General features: G+C 40.0%; 1 protein-coding gene across 4 annotated transcripts in view; it reads left to right on the top strand.

Moving 5' to 3' along the window:
• Positions 1–11,412: 11,412 nt before the first annotated feature.
• Positions 11,413–18,260, top strand: part of ZNF827 (zinc finger protein 827) — a 205,260-nt gene continuing 198,412 nt past the window's right edge. For 2 of the 4 annotated variants that reach the window (XM_082463291.1, XM_082463292.1), the window contains exon 1: positions 11,415–18,260. This exon is cut by the window's right edge and continues 23,114 nt beyond it. The gene's annotated coding sequence lies outside the window, so the exon portion shown is untranslated. The other 2 variants (XM_082463290.1, XM_082463293.1) reach the window with 2 other exon arrangements.

Here is an 18,260-nt window from a genome sequence, read left to right as displayed (position 1 = left end):
TTGAAGTGCTCTCTCTTAAATTAACAGCACAGAGCATCATGAGAGTTGTCTGGCCTTCTCAATGGAGATTTAGCACATCCAAGTTCTGTACCAAAGTCCCCAACTCTCCTGAGTGTTTTACAGCTCTACCACTTAATGAACTCTTGGGTGACCTTGTTACAGGATTATAGGTTGGATATAAAGAAAATTTTAAATTATAATGGCAGTAAATGTTAAAATAACAGAGGAGAAGCCATCAGGTCTCTCACAGACTTTGGCATGCAGGTAAAGGCTGTGGTTCAGCGGGCACTTACAAAGGATGACGGTTAAGGTGCTGCTGCCCCATGACCACAGAGCGAACACAGCTTCCCGACTGCTCAACCCGCCAGCACTGATAGTGTGCGATTCTTTTTTGTTTTTTGTTTTTTGTTTTTCTTTTGAGGAAAATAAATAATATTTTCATTTATTGAGATACTTTTTCAACTACTTGATTATCTCATGAAACTCTCAAGACTTTATTATCCACATTTTACAGGTGAGTAAAAATTTTTTTTCATTTTTATTGGAGTATAGTTGATTTACAATGTTGTGTTAGTTTCAGGTGTACAGCAAAGTGAATCAGGTATATATATATATATATATATATATATATATATATATATATCTCCACTCTTCTTTTTTTTTTTAGATCCTTTTCCCATATAGGCCATTACAGAGTATTGAGTAAAGTTCCCTGTGCTGATAGTGTGTGATTCTTGATGAAGGTTTTTAATGGGGGGAGAGGGAGATTCCAATTATCTTCAGTTTTGAACATAAAGTGAAACTGCCAGTGTTTTACATAGCACTTGTTCAATTTTACATAACTTCAATAAAATACCCTGTATATGGAGAAAATGTCTTGTTTCTTAGCTTACCCTTCAAGGTTCTTGTAGCTTCTATCTCCATCTCCAACTTTTTCTCCTTGGCACTCCCCTCCCCAGCCATACTGACACTTGTTTTCACCTACCTTAGCACATTTTTATTAGTTTTAAATAGTTCAATTTAGAAATGAAGATAATACAAGAAGTAGGCAAAAATAAAATGAAATTCATCAACAATTTCACCACACAGAGATAGTCATTATTAATATTTGGTTGTGTTTCCTTGCAGTCTTGTGCTGTCTACACGAACACAAAACTCAGAGTATGTATGTAAATTTGTATGTGTAATTTTTTAACCACAAAGTGATGATTCAGTAATATTGTTCTGCAGCATACTTTTTTCACCTTATAATGTCATTAATCGTTCTTCATTATTTTGTTAGAAACTTGATAGGCTTTGACTATATGCATATCCCATAATAGATTGAAAGAATCCTATATTTTTGAATATTTAGACTGTTCACAAATGGGGGCTGTTGTGAACAATGCTGAAATGAATATTCTTGTTGCTAACTCTTTACAAACTCCATGATTATTTCTTTAAAATAAATTACTGCAAGTAGGATTTCTGGGCCAATGAGAATGAAAAATTTCAAGGCTTTAAATATGCATTGCCAAATTGCCCTAGAAGTTGGAAACAATTTGCATTCCCCTTAGAAATATCTATGAGTCACTGCATACTCATTTGATGTGAGCCTTCTAATTCATCTATCTTCTCATTCATCTATCTTCCAAATTCAGATTATGATGTAAGAAAACCCCAAAAGGCAACCATATTAATTTGTTATATTTTAAAATAACTTCCTATTAGTAGAGGATGCCACGGAGCCCTCAGTGGACTCTGCTCGGTTATTTCTTAGACTATAAGTTCTGAGAATGTACACAGTATGTATGCGTAAATCTCTCTTGGTACAGGACCACATAGAAGCAGGCTCTTAAATGTCAAAAAGCATTTATTAAGTGGGCTGATAAATGTATTTCACTTGCAGGCCTGATGTAAGTTATTTGTCTTTCCTTGGTCTCCTGTTGATGGCTTATTCATAGTAATGGATGGCATGGTTGAGTTCGTATGTGTATGTGTATCGTTTTGCCTTGATTGTTTAATTTTTAATTGATGGATATATGCTTCTAGCCTTTTGATGGGTACATTTTGTAAAATATTTAAAATCAATGAATTAATCTATGGTGCCTCAGAGACTGGATGTATCAGTCCCCTTGTGGGGACTGAGTCTATTCTGTTGAAATGTAAAAAATGGAACTCAGTTATTTCTCATATCATCCAGTACTAAGTGACAGTGGCAAGGTCGCTGCAAATACACACACAGTGGAACCCAAGTTCATGTGGGAGATAATTGTCTCTTCTCACAAGCCTGTTTCTGTGTCTTCTATTTAAGGTTGGCATTTTGCAATGAGTCCTACTCAAAGTTCTTTCTCTTTCAAGCATGTAACTCATGTGTATTTTGCTCTGTAACTTCCAGGCAAGGAACTAGAATTAGAAAAACAATAGCTCTCTCCCTCTACTCCTCTCTCCTGGGATGTCTGGTAATCTATCAAGAGACAGTCAAGCCATTAAGGGATTGATCCATCTGTTCATCTAAGTCATCCACTCAGAAAATGCCCAGTTAACAAACATCTCACACCAAGGGGCTAGGCAAAAGTCATGTGACAAAGAGGCACAACAATTACCGTAAAATCACATTAGCAAGTACATATATTCCCACTTTGGACACTCCCAAATCCTTCCTTCAAGTGCCAGAGGAAACCCCTTATGACATGCCATTCTCTAAATTGTGGCTGTTTTCTCAAGGTGTTGACTGCTGCTGCAGGCTCTTAGTAGGAGGTGATTACTGCTTTCTCCTGGAATGGTGCGGGGGAGGGAGGGGATGGAGAATCTCACAGCCCTGAGAGGATTCTGAAAGGGAAAGAATTTAAATGAATAACCCTTTCTCTCAGGCTCACTCAGGTGGAAGAAGTCAGTACCTAGAGAGTATTAACCCCCCATCACCCACACCCTGAATAATGGAAATCTTCCCATCAGTTGCAGCTTCTAGCCAGTATGCCTCTGAGGTATTATACATATTCTGTTCCTCTCCTTGAACTTTTTGCAAGTCAAGCCTAGTAGCTGCAAAGGGTAACAGCAAACAAAAAAATCTGATTTCTGCACCGTGACAGCAATAATGCAAGTGGGGTTTTGCCATAAAAATCCCAGCACTGATGGTGGCACCAGCCATGGCCCTATCTGCCTGTAAACATGTCAACATACCAAATGTGATTTGAATGCCTTTCTGGTCCAACTCGCCCCATATCCTGAGTTCCTAAACCAATTATTGAGAGAATGAAGATGATGAAAGACAAACTATTAAAGAAAAATCCATCTTTATCTAAAAGCGCACTAAGCAAGTATTGAAGTTCTCCATATTTGCTCCCACGTGGGTACCATTTCTCTGGTCAGTTGTGGCAGAATTCACATATGCCCATCTTAGATGAAGTGTATTGGTTTTCTCTCTTTACCTTTTTTTTTCTATTTTAGTTTTTCTGGAGATATTGAGCATCTTGTAAACTTGTTCTCTTTACTTGTAGACCAAATGTTTGATTTTGAAAGCACTTGTCCTGGTTAAAGGACTTGATAAAGTGTTGAAGGAAAATGATGCTTATCGTGAGGTGGCAGGGAAAGCAAATACAGCTGCCATTCTGTGTAGACCATCCATTGCCTACAAACAATCCGCTCTTACAGAAGACTTTCACTCCACTCTGTTTTTCAGAAACGAGACTCACCATACCCAAGGATGTTGATGAAGAGTCAGTGGGCCAACAGAAATAAGAATGAGCATTATACTCGGGTCACAACATACAACTGGAGCTGAGTGTTAGGTGCCAACGAACATGTGCCATGGACTCATCTCTGTCTTGTTGAACTGACTCTGCTTCCGGACCTGTTCTGCCCAAGATGGAGCCATCTTTTGTGAAATACATCACCACCAGAGTGCTTTGTTCTGATAATGTATTACTCTAATACATCTGTTGCTTTAATGATATAGTGATGTAACACATTATCAGAGCAAGGACAACTGATGATATATGATGGGAAGAATGGTGCCATTCAGAAAATGAAGGATTCAAGAAAAGATTCATTAGAATTACAGGATAATAGCCAACACATGCGGACTCTGGAAACTGTAATCTTGGTCTGTTTCCTACAGTTAGATAAACACCTCCCTAGCTCTGCACCCCATCAGGCACCAAATTCCATAAAATATTGGTTGCTACATATTTTATAAACTCTTTATACATACTAACAATATCTCCCATGAACCTTGGGTCACTGCAGGCTCATTGTATCCAGTTACATTGTTTTTACTAGAAAGTCCTCCTTATTTACCCCTAACCATAGGAAATCAAGTAACATTGACCTCTGGACAGTCAGAACAGCATATCATCTCTCATTACAATAATCTGAACTCCAATCATTGTTCAACATTAATTATTGCCAAGGCTATAGAGTTGTTTTGGTACTTGACAGTTGATCTTCATCCTATCATTAACCTGAGGTCAATTTAATCCCAACCTCCATTTTCAACACCATACAAACAATTTATTTTTGCATTTTTTCAAACACACAAAGACAAACAATGTCAGACTGCTCCACATTGTTCTACGCATGATGAAGATTAAACATTTTTAAAGACATTCATACATCAGAGTTTGGAAAGCACCAGTCGATGGGAGCTCTGGAAATGAGATGTCGTGGTGATAGGTTTTCCTGTAGGAGAATTACATAAGAAAGGATTCAGAGAGAGTATGAGTTGAGGACTTAAAATACATTTTATTTTCGAATTTTTATTTGGCTCTATATAAGCCAAGAAGAATTATAGTTAGCCTCTACTATACAAAACTATCCGCTATGGCATAGAATACCATACATTTAGTGTTTCTTTTTTGTTTTTGTTTTTAAACTTTGGGTTTATTTATTTATTTATTTATTTATTTATTTATGACTGTGTTGGGTCTTCGTTTCTGTGCGAGGGCTTTCTCTAGTTGCGGCAAGTGGGGGCCACTCTTCATCGCGGTGCGCGGGCCTCTCACTATCGCGGCCTCTCTTGTTGCGGAGCACAGGCTCCAGACGCGCAGGCTCAGTAATTGTGACTCACAGGCCTAGTTGCTCCGTGGCATGTGGGATCCTCCCAGACCAGGGCTCGAACCCGTGTCCCCTGAATTGGCAGGCAGATTCTCAACCACTGCGCCACCAGGGAAACCCGCATTTAGTGTTCTTAAAGCCATGAGCAGAAATGATAGAAGAATTCAGAAATTTTATCTGCCTATAAGATTTCCTTTTTTCCTCCTGGAAATCAGAAGTCTGAACATATAGGAGAAAGGAAGCTGGAATTCCTGCTGAGACATTTATTTGGTGTTCTCTATTCTTCCTGACCTCATGCTTATATTGAAATGCCAGAAATAACAGTTTGACACAGCAAGGGCCATTGAAACAATAGTATTTAATGCATTTAACTGAAGAGAAAGTAAGCATTGTAAATGTAATCACAGCCAATTGCAAGTTAAACAATGCTTTGCAGAACTTTGTTGAATTCTCCTCTGCTGAATAAAATAGAAAACTTAAAAAGAAAAACTGCTAAAAAATATAAAACTCAGGAAAGCATCCATTTAAAATTTTCCAGAGAATAAACACTTTCACATACAAAAATAGGTGGCTTTATATCCACGTATAAAATGTTATATATGAAAAATGGTTGAAGTCAAAGAAGTAAACAAAATCAACATAAACCCAAAACCCCCCTCTTTAGCTGTATACATTAATATATCTTTATTTGGATTATAAGTATTTATGTAGCTTACCAAGCAGTTAAGATAAAAATCCAATGTTCTCTGTGACGACTTTGCCTGGTGACAGAGTAATGACATTAAGTATAGATGTTTAACAACAGTCCAGGCTGAATACCGGCACTTCCTTTGTCTCTTGCTGTATCCACCAGAAAGGAGAAACTGAAATGCCTTAACCTTGGCAGGAAGAGTGAAATGTTTACCTTCTCCAAAACTATTTACTTGAGCAGGATTGAAAAATATGGCATACCAAATTTGAGATTCTAACTTGTTTCTATATGACTATTAATGCAGAATGTGGGGTTGAGGGTACTTCACACGTGCAGCTGGCATTGATGTCAGCTATTGCTATTCTCCTGACCTTGAACAGTAAGGGACTAGTTTCAAATCTGCCTCAGTGCCTCAGAGTGATTCCCAGGGAAAGCTCTCTGGTCACCGGCTATACCTTTAGTGATCACGAGACACAAGGGAAGCCGGGCTCCTCTTGTCCTAATGCCAATGGCTTTCTCACTTCCAGGAAGGAATGCGGTGCAGGGACGGAGTGAAAGTTCCCCTTTGTTGCTGAACTTAGGAGTTGACAACAAAAACAGGTGGGTGATAGAAATCTTAATAGAAGTCTCCCTGCCTTTCTGGCAGGCTAACATTCTGCATCGTAACCCAGTAGGCAGATCTGCCTGCCGTTCTGTGGGAACTCAAGGACAAAGGGACACAAGGCCAAGGCTTCCTGGAGCCCTAAAGTGTCTGGAACGGGGAGTTAAACTTGAAATTACCCCTTGGCCTTGGGAGAAAAGGGCTCTGTACACTAAGGCCTAGAACTAACTGGAGACCAGAAGGGTCATCTTGTCACTCTATCAATCATCAATTCTTAGAAAATACAAATTTTAGCAGGGAAGGGGTTAGAATTACACTTTAAACACTGAGTATAAATTGAACTACACCAACTCACCTTTATGCTGATGTTTGGCAGGGGTCTTCTTGGAACTTTTATTTCAAAACCATTGTAGATAAAAATCATTGTCTTCTTTTCCTTACTCCTCTTCACAAATTCTCCTCAGTCCCCCAATCTAACTGGCTTTTTTTGTAACATAAAGACGTGGGAATCTTGATGAGAAAAGAAGTACATGTATGGGATCTCTAGTGGCCTTTAGCAAAGTATTATTTAGTATAGATCATGCAAACCTGCCAAAGGCAGCTGGCATTTCTCATGACAGATCTTGTTAAAGATTTCATTGGAATCTCAGAAACCTAATCAAAAATCTGAGTCAGTTAATACTGAATTTTTAAGTTATTTTAAGTAATTTCACGGTCACATACTGAGTTCTTCTTCTCAGTGATGACTTTCCACATTATTTTAAAAACATCTAAATTTAATATGTCAAACAGAAAATGTTATTATCATGCATTTGTATGTCTGCATACCCAGAAGGATGGGGATTTCAAGTTAGATTTGTCTCACTTCTGGCAAACCACATGTAAAAATGGCATCTGGCCGAACTTGTCTGTAATGAGGAAGCAGAATCTTGGCATTCACCAATCTCCACTGCTGCCTTGGGAACAACAGTCCTAAAGTAAACAAGGAATGATCTACACCTTGCTGGGTGCACAAGAATGCGTGATGACAAATCCTCTCCAAAATCAGGGACCACCTTTGTGCAATTCTGTAAATGGATGCCGAGAATCAGGTCATAAGACCTGATCTAGTTATAAGATAACTAGATCGGTCTTCCATAAGATCTATAAGATCTATCTTCTAGTTATAAGATAAATAAGTTCTTGGGATATAATGCACAGCATGGTGACTATAGTTTACAATACTGTATTGTACATTTGAAAGTTCCTGAGAGTAAATGTCAAAAGTTCTTATCACGAGAAAAAGAATTGTAACTATGTATGGTGATGGATGGTAACTAAACTTACAGTGATGATCATTTTGCAGTATATGCATATATCACATCATCACGTCGTACACCTAAAAGGAATCAATGTTACATGTCAATTTTATCTCAGTAAAACTGGAAGAAAAAAAAAGATCTACCATATTAACCCAGAAGGACAAACACATGATCTCATTCTTGGAAGACTTTGTAAGTGAAAATCCCACAGAAACAAGTTGGTGTAGGTGGAATACCATAAAATATGTAGGAGCAAGAGTAGAACAGGAGAGGAGTGCTTAAGCCTATAGCATTGAAGAAATAGTCTACTCCACAGCCTTCTCTCCAACTGCTGACAAAGAGCCAGTGTCGAAGGAAAGACACGGGCCTTTTGCACGGTGGGTAAGGTGCTGAGTTCTGGCTGCCCGTGAAAGCGAGTTGAGCCAGACCAAGAAAACTCTGGGATGATGAAATTTCACTCAAGAGTGGACATAATAAAATCTCAACCTCTCATCAATGCCCTTTCCCCAAGTTTGCCTTCAATCATCACATCCTAAACCTCACATTGGACACCTGTATTCACAGGCCAACTTGAGCACAGAGCTCCATTTTCATGCAATCTAGATTCAATTGCCCAAACTGCATGCACACATTTATCCTGCTCTCGCAAATGTTGTTTTATTCATTAAAACGTAAGCTCAATATGCCTTACACAGTAAGGCCAGTTAAACAGAAAAGCGTGAAAGGATACGATGTATAAAATGTAAACAACAGTCGTCCCTCAGTATCTGAGGGGGATTGGTTCCAGGAACCCCTCGGATACCAAAACCCACAGACACTCATTTCTTTTATATAAAATGAGATAGTATTTGCACATAACCTATACACATCCTCCTGTATACTTTAAATCATCTCTAGGTTACTTATAATACCCAATACAATGTAAATAGTGTCCACACAGCAAATTCAAGTTTTGCTTTTTGGAACATTCCAGAATTTTTTTCAAATATTTTTAATCCCTGGTTGGTTGAATCCGTGGATACAGAGGGCCAAGTGTAATTTCTCAACAAGCTTTCATTGAGTACCAACTGTGTAACCAGCTCAAAGAAGACTCAAATTAAATTCAAAATGAAGTTATGGACCATTAAGGTTCTTGATACATACACATTTCCAAATTGCTTTCTAAAAGGATTCAAACAATTGGCACTCCCACAAGCACTGGAAGAAAATTCCTGTTTCACTTTATGTTTTGCATTAAAATTAAAAACTTAAGTAAAGAGAGTGTGTCACACAAATTGTATATTATATAAACCCAGTGTCCTGTAGCTTTAAATATCTGACATCTTAGATATCAGAGGATCTAGCTTATAGCCTAGAGAATGGAGCTTCACATTTTAAAACAATAGGCCCTAGTTAGGTAGCAGTAAACAGAACTGTTTTGGTTATTTTTACATAGAAGCCAAGGTGCTTATGACCACCTTTCATTTAACTCCAAAATCTATGGATTTGAAAATTTCCCTACACATCCATGATTTTCATGCAATGATAATCATTATATCCCCTCCCATATTTAGAGATCCTAGATCCACCCATACCTTGATGAAGTGAGTCTATGTGCTCCTGTTTTTATCAGGTGACCCCAACTCCATGGCCAAACCTGATTGGACAAAGAGAGAATGCCTAACCCAAGCTAAGCTAATCTGATTCCTCTTATTAAATACTGGAACACTTTAAGAATAAGTCTCTGAGCAGCAGGAATCAGTCAGATGGAGTCCAAATTTGGCACCATGAAAAGTCAAAGCTGAAATGATGGGCGGGCCGAAATTCGGAGTGGTGAATGGGAAGGTCGGCAGAAAGATGAACTAGAGAGACATGCAGAGAGAAGACCTCACCAGCACTTGAGTCTTACTGCCCAGTGACTGCCTCGTTCTTATGAAGTCTTCCTGTACTTCCTGCCACCCGGTTCTAGGAGATCTTTCCATGTCCTTAAAATTTATGCTATCTTGTAGTTGAACCAATTTGGTAAGAACAAACTCTCTCCAAGTATTGATTTTTCTACCCCCATTTTAAGACGCATTTCTCCTTCCTTCTCCCTGCAACTTAACAAAATTTCTAAAACAAGGATTTATCATAAAATCCAATGCATATTAAATGTAATGGGGGTGTTTCCTCTTGAAAAGTTACTAGATTGATGGTACATCTTGCATGTGATGACATCTCAGAACTGGAGGCTATAGAACATGGATGAAGGCAACCAGATAGGTTGGCCAGAGGCATGCTATTTACCCCCATGTTCACAGGGTAAAAGAGTCCTAATATATGGGTCTAGGCAGAGACATCTAGACATCTAGACATGTAGACTTTGTGTATATATATCACAAATTCAAATTGTTGGGTAATTTAAAAAAAACAAATTAGGAGACAAGGCTTATTATATGTTTCTGAGTTCAACATTTTTAAACCAGTAAGCCCACTCATCACCAAAAAGTCTATATACAGATTGTCCCATCTGAAACATAGTTAGGGATTAACACCACCATCCCTAATTAAATAATGAATTTTTTTAAACCCTGTTTCTAGATTTCGAGAAATTGAAACTTTCTACCAACTCTATCCAATAGAAAACAATAAAATGAAGAAACAGAGTTTGCTAACTTTGACCATCCCCAGAATCTGACTTAGCAACTTATGGCTTTCTCCATAGATGGACAAGGAATCTGATTTAGGAATTGAGTGTCACTCCCCGATGACTACAAAAGCCACAGCCTCTCACGCCCCCTCCCTCTTTTCAGCCTATCTCCCTCTTGCCCACTGTAGGAAGGAAAAGAGCCTGCTTTCATCTAAGGAATCTGAGAATTGGACACACAGAGAGGACTGTCAGAAGCACGGAGAACACCCCACAGAAGACGGTTCTTAAAGGGAACCACGTGTGTCTGGCATCTGTTTGCCATCCCTGTGCTGGTGGCTGGCTTTAGTGAGTTCTAATTTCTGATGGGAGCAAACAGAACTATGAATGCATCCAGGGAATACACCTGGTGAGTACTTTCGTCGTTTCTGCATTTCTATCCATCTGCTTGTTGTACTTCTTAATTTCTCAAACCCTCTAAAAATGCGTTGTGAGAGAACATAATGCAAATCCAAAAAAATTAGCAAAAAATAAACATTCACATAGGATTGGTGGAATCATGCAAATCCTTTTGCTCATTTCTATGGGAGCCAAAGTTTGATATTGACTCAGATAACCAGAAAGCTTTTTAATTGTTGTAACAGAAATATGTTTGCTGCCCCGCCTGATGGAGATAATCATATACAGAGATAATGCTCCTTCATCTGCTTTCTCTCTGTCCAAAGGCCGGCAGACCTGAAACAGAAATGGAATCAGCCAACACCAAAATTAAGAAAAAGCTCACATTCTGCTTCACAACTCACCAAAAGGCATAATTAGATAAAATCTGCCATCCAGGCCAAATGTTTAGGATCACCACTTTCCCAAAGAAGATGAAAGAAATTTTCAAAAAGTAGTCTTCCCTCTGGAACTTTCCTCTAAAAAGATGTATGATCTGGGATCCTATGAAAATGAGTGCTCCATATTATACCTTTGGAGTTCGGCAATGTTCCACGTAAGGAGCCAATCACTTCTGAATCCCTATCTAGTGTTTCCCAATATCTGTCTAGACTTCCCTCCGTAGAAGTTAGGTTGGTGCCACAGTTCTTGCTGAGATGCCCACGGAATTGAGCGACATGCAGCAGAAACCTCAGGATGACGTGATTCGTGCTATTTTCGGGTGATGAACGGAGGCTTGAACAGGGAGAAGGCAGGAAGGGCTTCAAAAGAGATGAGCGTTGACAGATCCAACTCAGATGAAGGTGTGAAGTCCACGTGGATGGCTTCGTGATGAGCTGCAGACGAAGTTCCCCACCTAATGGATGCACGTTCCCCCTTTTAGCGGGGAGACAGACAAAATATTCTGGGGGCCAGATTCAGTGTGTGGGCCTTCCAATTTATGTCCCCTACTTTAAAGGTGGCACAGGAAACATTTTAGGGAGTGGGACAACATCCATAAAAACACAAAGTCAAGGAAGGGCAGGTATGTCTAGAGGAGGTACAGAAGTATGGGTAGCTGGCGGCAGTGTTTCAGGAGGGACGGGAGAGAAGATGGCTGTGGTTGGTTGGGGTTGACAAAGGCTTGGAAGACTACTCTACTAATGTTAGGTTTTATCCTGAAAGCCCTTGCCAGCCAGATTATGTCTCTAAGCAGTGGGATGACATGAAAAGATTCCCTTTTAGTAAGATAATTGCCAGCAGGGCTGTGGAGGAGAGAGGCTGGAAGCAGGAAGACTGGTGAGTGATGTCAGGGACACGTGAAAGAGGTCAAGGCAGCGGCGATGGGGGTGGAAAAGATCAGTTCAAATTGAGGGATATTTCTGAGGCAGAAGAGGTAAAGCTTGGATGTGGGAGTGAGAGAGAAGGAGACATTAGGAATGATTCCAAGGTTTCCAGCTTTAGTAAATGCTTAGGTAAAAATACCCATAACCAAAATTGAGAATTGAGGAGAGGAACAAACTGGAAGAGTGGTCATTTCTATTTGAGATAAACGCAATTTTAAATAACTGGGGTTGAAGCAGGTGGCAATATTTTTCTTTCTCTCTCTTTATTGTTTTAATTTTGAAACATCCCAAACATACAGAAAAGCTGTAATTACAGTACAAATGAAAAAAAACCTTTTACCCCTTTAACCCTACTAATTATGTCTAAGTTGCTGAGCTGATGCCTCATCACCTTATGTAAAGAATACATAATTCTTTAGTACGTATTGCCTACAAACAGGAACATTCTCCCACATAAGCAGAGGATCACCACAAAATTAGGAGATTAACTTGCGATATTACTACCATCTAGTCCTCCACTCTCAGTCAAGTTTTGCCAAATGTCCCGTCAATCGTTTTTAGCAAAAGAATCCTGTCCAGAATCCTGGGCTACATTTAGTTGTCAGGCATCCTTCAGCCTGGAACCGTGCCTCCTTCTTTCCTGGCTTTCTTGTCCTTGACTCTTTTGAAGATTCCAGGTTAGTTATTCTGTGGTATGTCCCACAATTTGGGTTTGTCTGTTATTCCCTCGTGATTAGATTCAGGTTATGCGTCTCTTGGCAGGAAAATCACTGTGATGCTACCTTCTTCTTATTGTACGTTATCAGGTGGTACATGATTTCAGTTTATCCCATTACTGGTGATGTTTGCTTTGATCGCTTGATTAAGGTGGTATCTGCCAGTTTTCTTCACTTTACAGTTACTCTTTTCCCCTATGTAATGAATAAGTACATTTGTTATTTCTCATCAAACTTTCAATTTCTTCATTCCTTAGTTTATATCAGAATGGATTCATGATTTCTTTACTCAGTTGGTTATAATCCATTACTGTTATTATTTATGGATACGCTTAAACCATCCCAGATTTGGCCAGCGGTAGCCCCTTCAGGCTAATTTCTGTGTCTTTTGGACAAGGATGTGTCATTCTTGAAACACTTCCTTGCTTTCTGGCATAAATTAAGATATCCCAGGCTCATCTTGTACTTTCCCTACCAGCCCTGAAATCAGTCATTTCTCTAAGGATCCTTGGTCCCTTTCTGTGGAGAATAATATTTAGAAGCTACATCCTGGGAGCTAGATGTGCTCATATTATTGGAGTGTTCTAGGCCCTCTCAGTGTACAGAACTAGGGAATATATTTGTGCATTGTGCATATCCATCTACACACACACACACACAAACATATATAGGTTCTCACACACATTTGTATCTCTACTTTTCATTTTTTATTTTATTTTATTTTATTCATTTTTGGCCTCACTGCGTGACTTGTGTGATCTTAGTTCCCCGACCAGGGATTGAACCCACGCCACGGCAGTGAAAGTTCCGAGTCCTAACCACTGGACCACCAGGGAACTCCTTGTATCTCTACTTTGTTAATCTATTCACATTTTCTGACACATACTGATACTGCTGATTCCAGTGTAATGGCACCGGGTTCCTTCTAATTTTCTCCTTTTCCACATCTGTAAGTCCATTATCCCATAGTAAAAAACCTGGCTCTCTGGTTACCTTTGGTCAGTCTACCATGTGTAACCCAAACCCCAGCTCTCCTGTTGTCCCCTCCCCTGCACGGGTGTCCTCCTCACCTCGCTCAGCCTATGACACTGGCTGCAGGCTGCCCCCATGAGAACCCTGCTCAGGCTCCTGTAGCCCATTCTGGGGCACACTCCACCCTCCCCACCTGCTACCTTAGGTTCAGACACCTACCTTGTTCTGCCCCACCTAACAGCTTTAGGACCAAATTGTTCAGGAAAACAAAGGAAGAGAAAAGAAGAGCATAGAAAAGAAAGGAACAGAGGGGAAGGGAAGAGAAAGAAAAAGAGGAATGTAAAATATAGGCTTAGCTTAAAGGGGAAAGGAATTCACAGACAGAAGAGGTCCTCTCAAAGTTAAGGGAAGGGGATTTCCCTGGGCCAAAAGAGATTCCCCCCAGAGCACAGGGAAAGAAAGAAGTAGAAATCACTAAATGTCATCTAGAATAGCCCTCCATGAACCTCACATAACCCACCCAATAATTAGCTTTTGATGCATTTCATGGACTTGTATATTAACAGTTAAAGAGAAGCTTGCTACAAAGTGTAGTGATATGATTGTTATTTCTGGTATCATGACTGGACATGGCATCCCCTTGACATTTCAGTCAACGAATCATTTGAAGACCATTTGAGGAAGAAATACAAGCCCTTAGAGTGGTCAAAAAAACCTTCCATTGATACTTTCTGGTAAGATCAATAATATGTCAGCATCGAAACTTGCAGAGTGGCTGTCATTGTCTTGGAAAAAAATACAGAGACAATAGTGGCACTCTCTCTCTCTTAAAAATTGCTACATCACCAATGCTGGGGATAACACAGAGGAAGATTTTGTGTGGCAAACTATTGGTATCAATGACTCTGCTTTGAAAAGTGATTCAGAAAATTCAGACACTATTGTAGTCAAGTTCCCTTACTAATAGATGCACGAGAGTGATACATAATAAAAACTATGCCCCTAAGTCTAGAAAAGCCCTTTCAATAAATATTAAAAAAATGTTCTAAGCCATAAGAAATCACTGTGCTGTTGTTTAATTGGCATCGTTATTTCCCCTAGTGGTTGTAAAATGATGATGTATTTTACAATCAATATCCTCTCTTTTCAGTAGCATGGTAAGAAACAGAGAAAGTGGCATTAGTGAGTTAGACTGAGAAAAGAGCCTTGCAAGGTATAGAATGAGAACTAGAGCTGAAAGAACAGGAGACTGTAGTCTAAAAAGAGAACAGTGATGTTTCAGAGGTGGGGTTATTCTTGACGCTAACGAAGTCCAGAGGATGGTCTTGGTAAAGATTTGGGGAGAGAGAGACCAAGGTCACTGGCCTACAAGAGATTAAGGAGCTGTGAGGTAGGGTGTTTAATGGATCCTCTCCTGGACAATGACGTACCCCAGGCTGATGGCAGGAATTGGGATGGAGAGCAAAACAGCAAATAGGACTTCCAATTGCTCCACAAAAGCAGGAGGCTCATTTGGACATCGGAAGATTGCACCGAATAATGATGGGAAGAGGAGGCAAAGTTGTTACAAATTTTTTTATGAATCTTCAAATTCTTAGGAGAAAGCTTTAAAACTGTCTGTATTATGGTAGACTAAATACACTGCCATGAGAAAAGTTTTGTCTAACTTTCTGACAGTCATTCATTTTGATACCAAATGAGATTCCTATGGAATATGATCTTGATAGAGAAACATGGATTAAACTGAATAGACTTATGCAAATATCTGAGTTTGGATATTTTGAAACTCCATACAATTAATGTCTTGAACTGACTTCCTGTGTAAATGTGGAATTCAACAAATAACCCAGTAGCTTGATGTAATCTACGGCCATCAGAAATGCCCATTTGGTTGAAGACACATTTGCATATTGAATAATAATGCCAAATAGTGGCTTATTGACTTGATGGTTGATATTTAAAGCCATAGGAAGAAAGATAAACATAGCACTTGAAAGCCTAAGACCATTCTATACTTACATACTATTCCCTTGCCACTTTGCAAAATTAAACCACTGTGGGCTGGTAAGGAGATAAGTTAGTTGGGCCATGTCATAAATTAACTTCAAACATCAAAGCCAAATAAGTAAACTCAACTTCAGAAATGATCTCTTGGCTCAGACTTCAATAAACAGAGAGACGGCAGAGGGTTAATCCTTTGCTTGTTGGAGGCCAAAGATAGCGATGTGGTCCTGATTGTTCCAGAAATCGTACGAGAAAGTGTGCTTGTTTGAAGGTATTCGTAATAAATAAATGGTGCAGTCATGGTCATGAGAATAGGGACAAATGAAATTACAGCATGAGGACCAAAGCAATTGTTTTAGGAAATCTATTATTTATGAGAATCATTACAACCACTCAAAGCGTACTCAGAGTTGGGACAGTGGCGCTTCACAGCTGTTGAACCTAAACCCTCCTCTTCCTAGGACAGCACCGGCTGCAGGACAGACTACAAGACAGATGACCTTTGGGAGGATCTAACCATTGTGTGTCCTTAGCATCAAGGGAAAGATGGTCAAAAGAGAGATTTTTGCCTCTCCAGAAAGAATGCTGCACAGGAAATAAAAGTTGAAAATGGCACTCCATGTGGTAAATGAATATTAAAGAAGAGCCATTAATGTCACATATTTTAACCATTATAGGAATAGTCTTAGGGTGGGGAGATTTTTTTTTTCCCTACAAGAGTAATAAAGGATCCACTAAAAAAATCATTACTGGCTGCATGGAAATGAAAACACTACCACTATTCATTTCTTCTTCTGAGAGAGAGGAAGACAAAGCATTCAACTTCCAAGCTTTTAAAGTAATAGTGAGTTCAACAAATACAAGTCATAAGACTAATGTCTTTAAAACTGCCTCTGTTATGGTCAGTGGAGGGAAAAAGAAGGGACATGAGAAAGTTGAGGAAATGAAAGAAAGTAGAGAAAATAAGATGATTATATTCAGTCAATGGCTTTTCTTCCCAGACTCTGCTCCCTGCTCCGCCCACATGTGAAGGCCTGCGAGGGTCTCCCTTTTCTACCTACCCCACAAACAGCCCCAGTTCCCTCCTCTGCCACCCACCATCACACGTGGGTTAATAAAACGAAGTCATTCCAGGGGACTTCCCTGGTGGTCCAGTGGTTAAGACTCTCTGTTTCCATTACCGGGGACACGGGTTCGATCCCTGGTTGGTGAACTAGGATCCAACATGCCTCGCGTCGGAAAAAAAAAAAAAGAAGTCCTTGCAAACCCTCTTCAGGGGCCTTCAGTTCCCAGTGTCACCTAAGTTTGAACAAACAACATTTTTTTTAACTCTCCTGAGAAGTTCAAAGTGGTTAGATTTAAACGGCCCCCCATTAATATGCCCCAACTCAGTATGTTTTCATCTCTTCTTTTTTCCCCCTATCTCAGGAAAGATGGTGCCCTTTCCTGTGTTCCAGCCTCACCCGTCCCCCTTGATCCTGAAGACTTCCTCTGTAGCTCTGTCCTTTCCACTAGTTCCTTTCCCTCTAGAAATTCATATTCTGTAATAGAAGCAACAATAAGAAATAACATCGGTATGGAATTTTTAGTATACAAAATGCTCTTGTGTACATAACTTCCTTTGAATCTTCACAACCTAAAAAAATAGGTATTATTGTTTTCCCACTTTTAAATCTCTGAGAGGTGAGGGGACTCGCCCACGCTCACAAGTGATGAGTGGTTCAGTAAGGACTCTAATGGAAACCTTCCAATTTCAGCCCCATCCTGCCAGCCGGCCGCCTCCTCCTTGGAATTGCCATTAGCAGGGCTATCGCCTGTTGAGGGCACACATGCTTTCCTTGCTCAGCTGGTAAATCCCTGTGACCCTCCCAGGGACCCTGCAGGACTGAGAAGCTGAGAGCTCCCAGGCCATCTCCTGCCAAGGCTGGTCTCACCCATCAACTCCAGGATGCTTTAAAAAGATAACCATTTTCCACGTGCCATGACTTGACAAGGTTGGGAAGTCCTAGGATGACCCATCACCCTGGTTTACCCAGGCCTCTCCCAGTTTTAGCACTGAGAGTTTGACACTTGGGCCTACAGGGAAGGTTAGTCACTCTGAGAAAGCTCTAACCACCTCTGTGCCCCTCAGACCGATGGTGTTTCTTATACACTGTCTTTTATGACTATGTTTCAGATTCACTCAATAAACATTCCTTGAGAGCCCTGCTGGAGTCAACAGCACTACCCTAGCCCTGGTACACAAAAATGAACATTCCGTGTCTCTACTGCAAGGGGCTTGCAGTCAAGGGGGGAAGTTGGTATGTAGTCAAATGAGCACGTGACGTGGAGTGTGATTGTAAAAACAAAAGCCAAAACAAAAATAACTCTGAGCATTACGACAGCCACAAGAAAAGAGGATTTCAGGAAGGAGAGGGTGACCAGTAGAATCAAACGCTAATGAAAGGATGAGGCCTAAGAGGAGTCCACTGGATTTGGTGGCTAGAGCTGATGAGAAAGTAATTCAACTAGCACAGCCAGGGCAGAAAATAACAGGTAGTGAGGACAACAGCCAGAGCCATCCTCTAAAATTT

Source organism: Balaenoptera physalus, assembly GCF_965194825.1.
Source record: "Balaenoptera physalus genome assembly, chromosome: 5".
In the NCBI taxonomy this organism is placed as follows: domain Eukaryota; kingdom Metazoa; phylum Chordata; class Mammalia; order Artiodactyla; family Balaenopteridae; genus Balaenoptera; species Balaenoptera physalus.
Note: the sequence above shows the minus strand (reverse complement) of the source record. Positions and strands in the feature narration are given on the sequence as shown.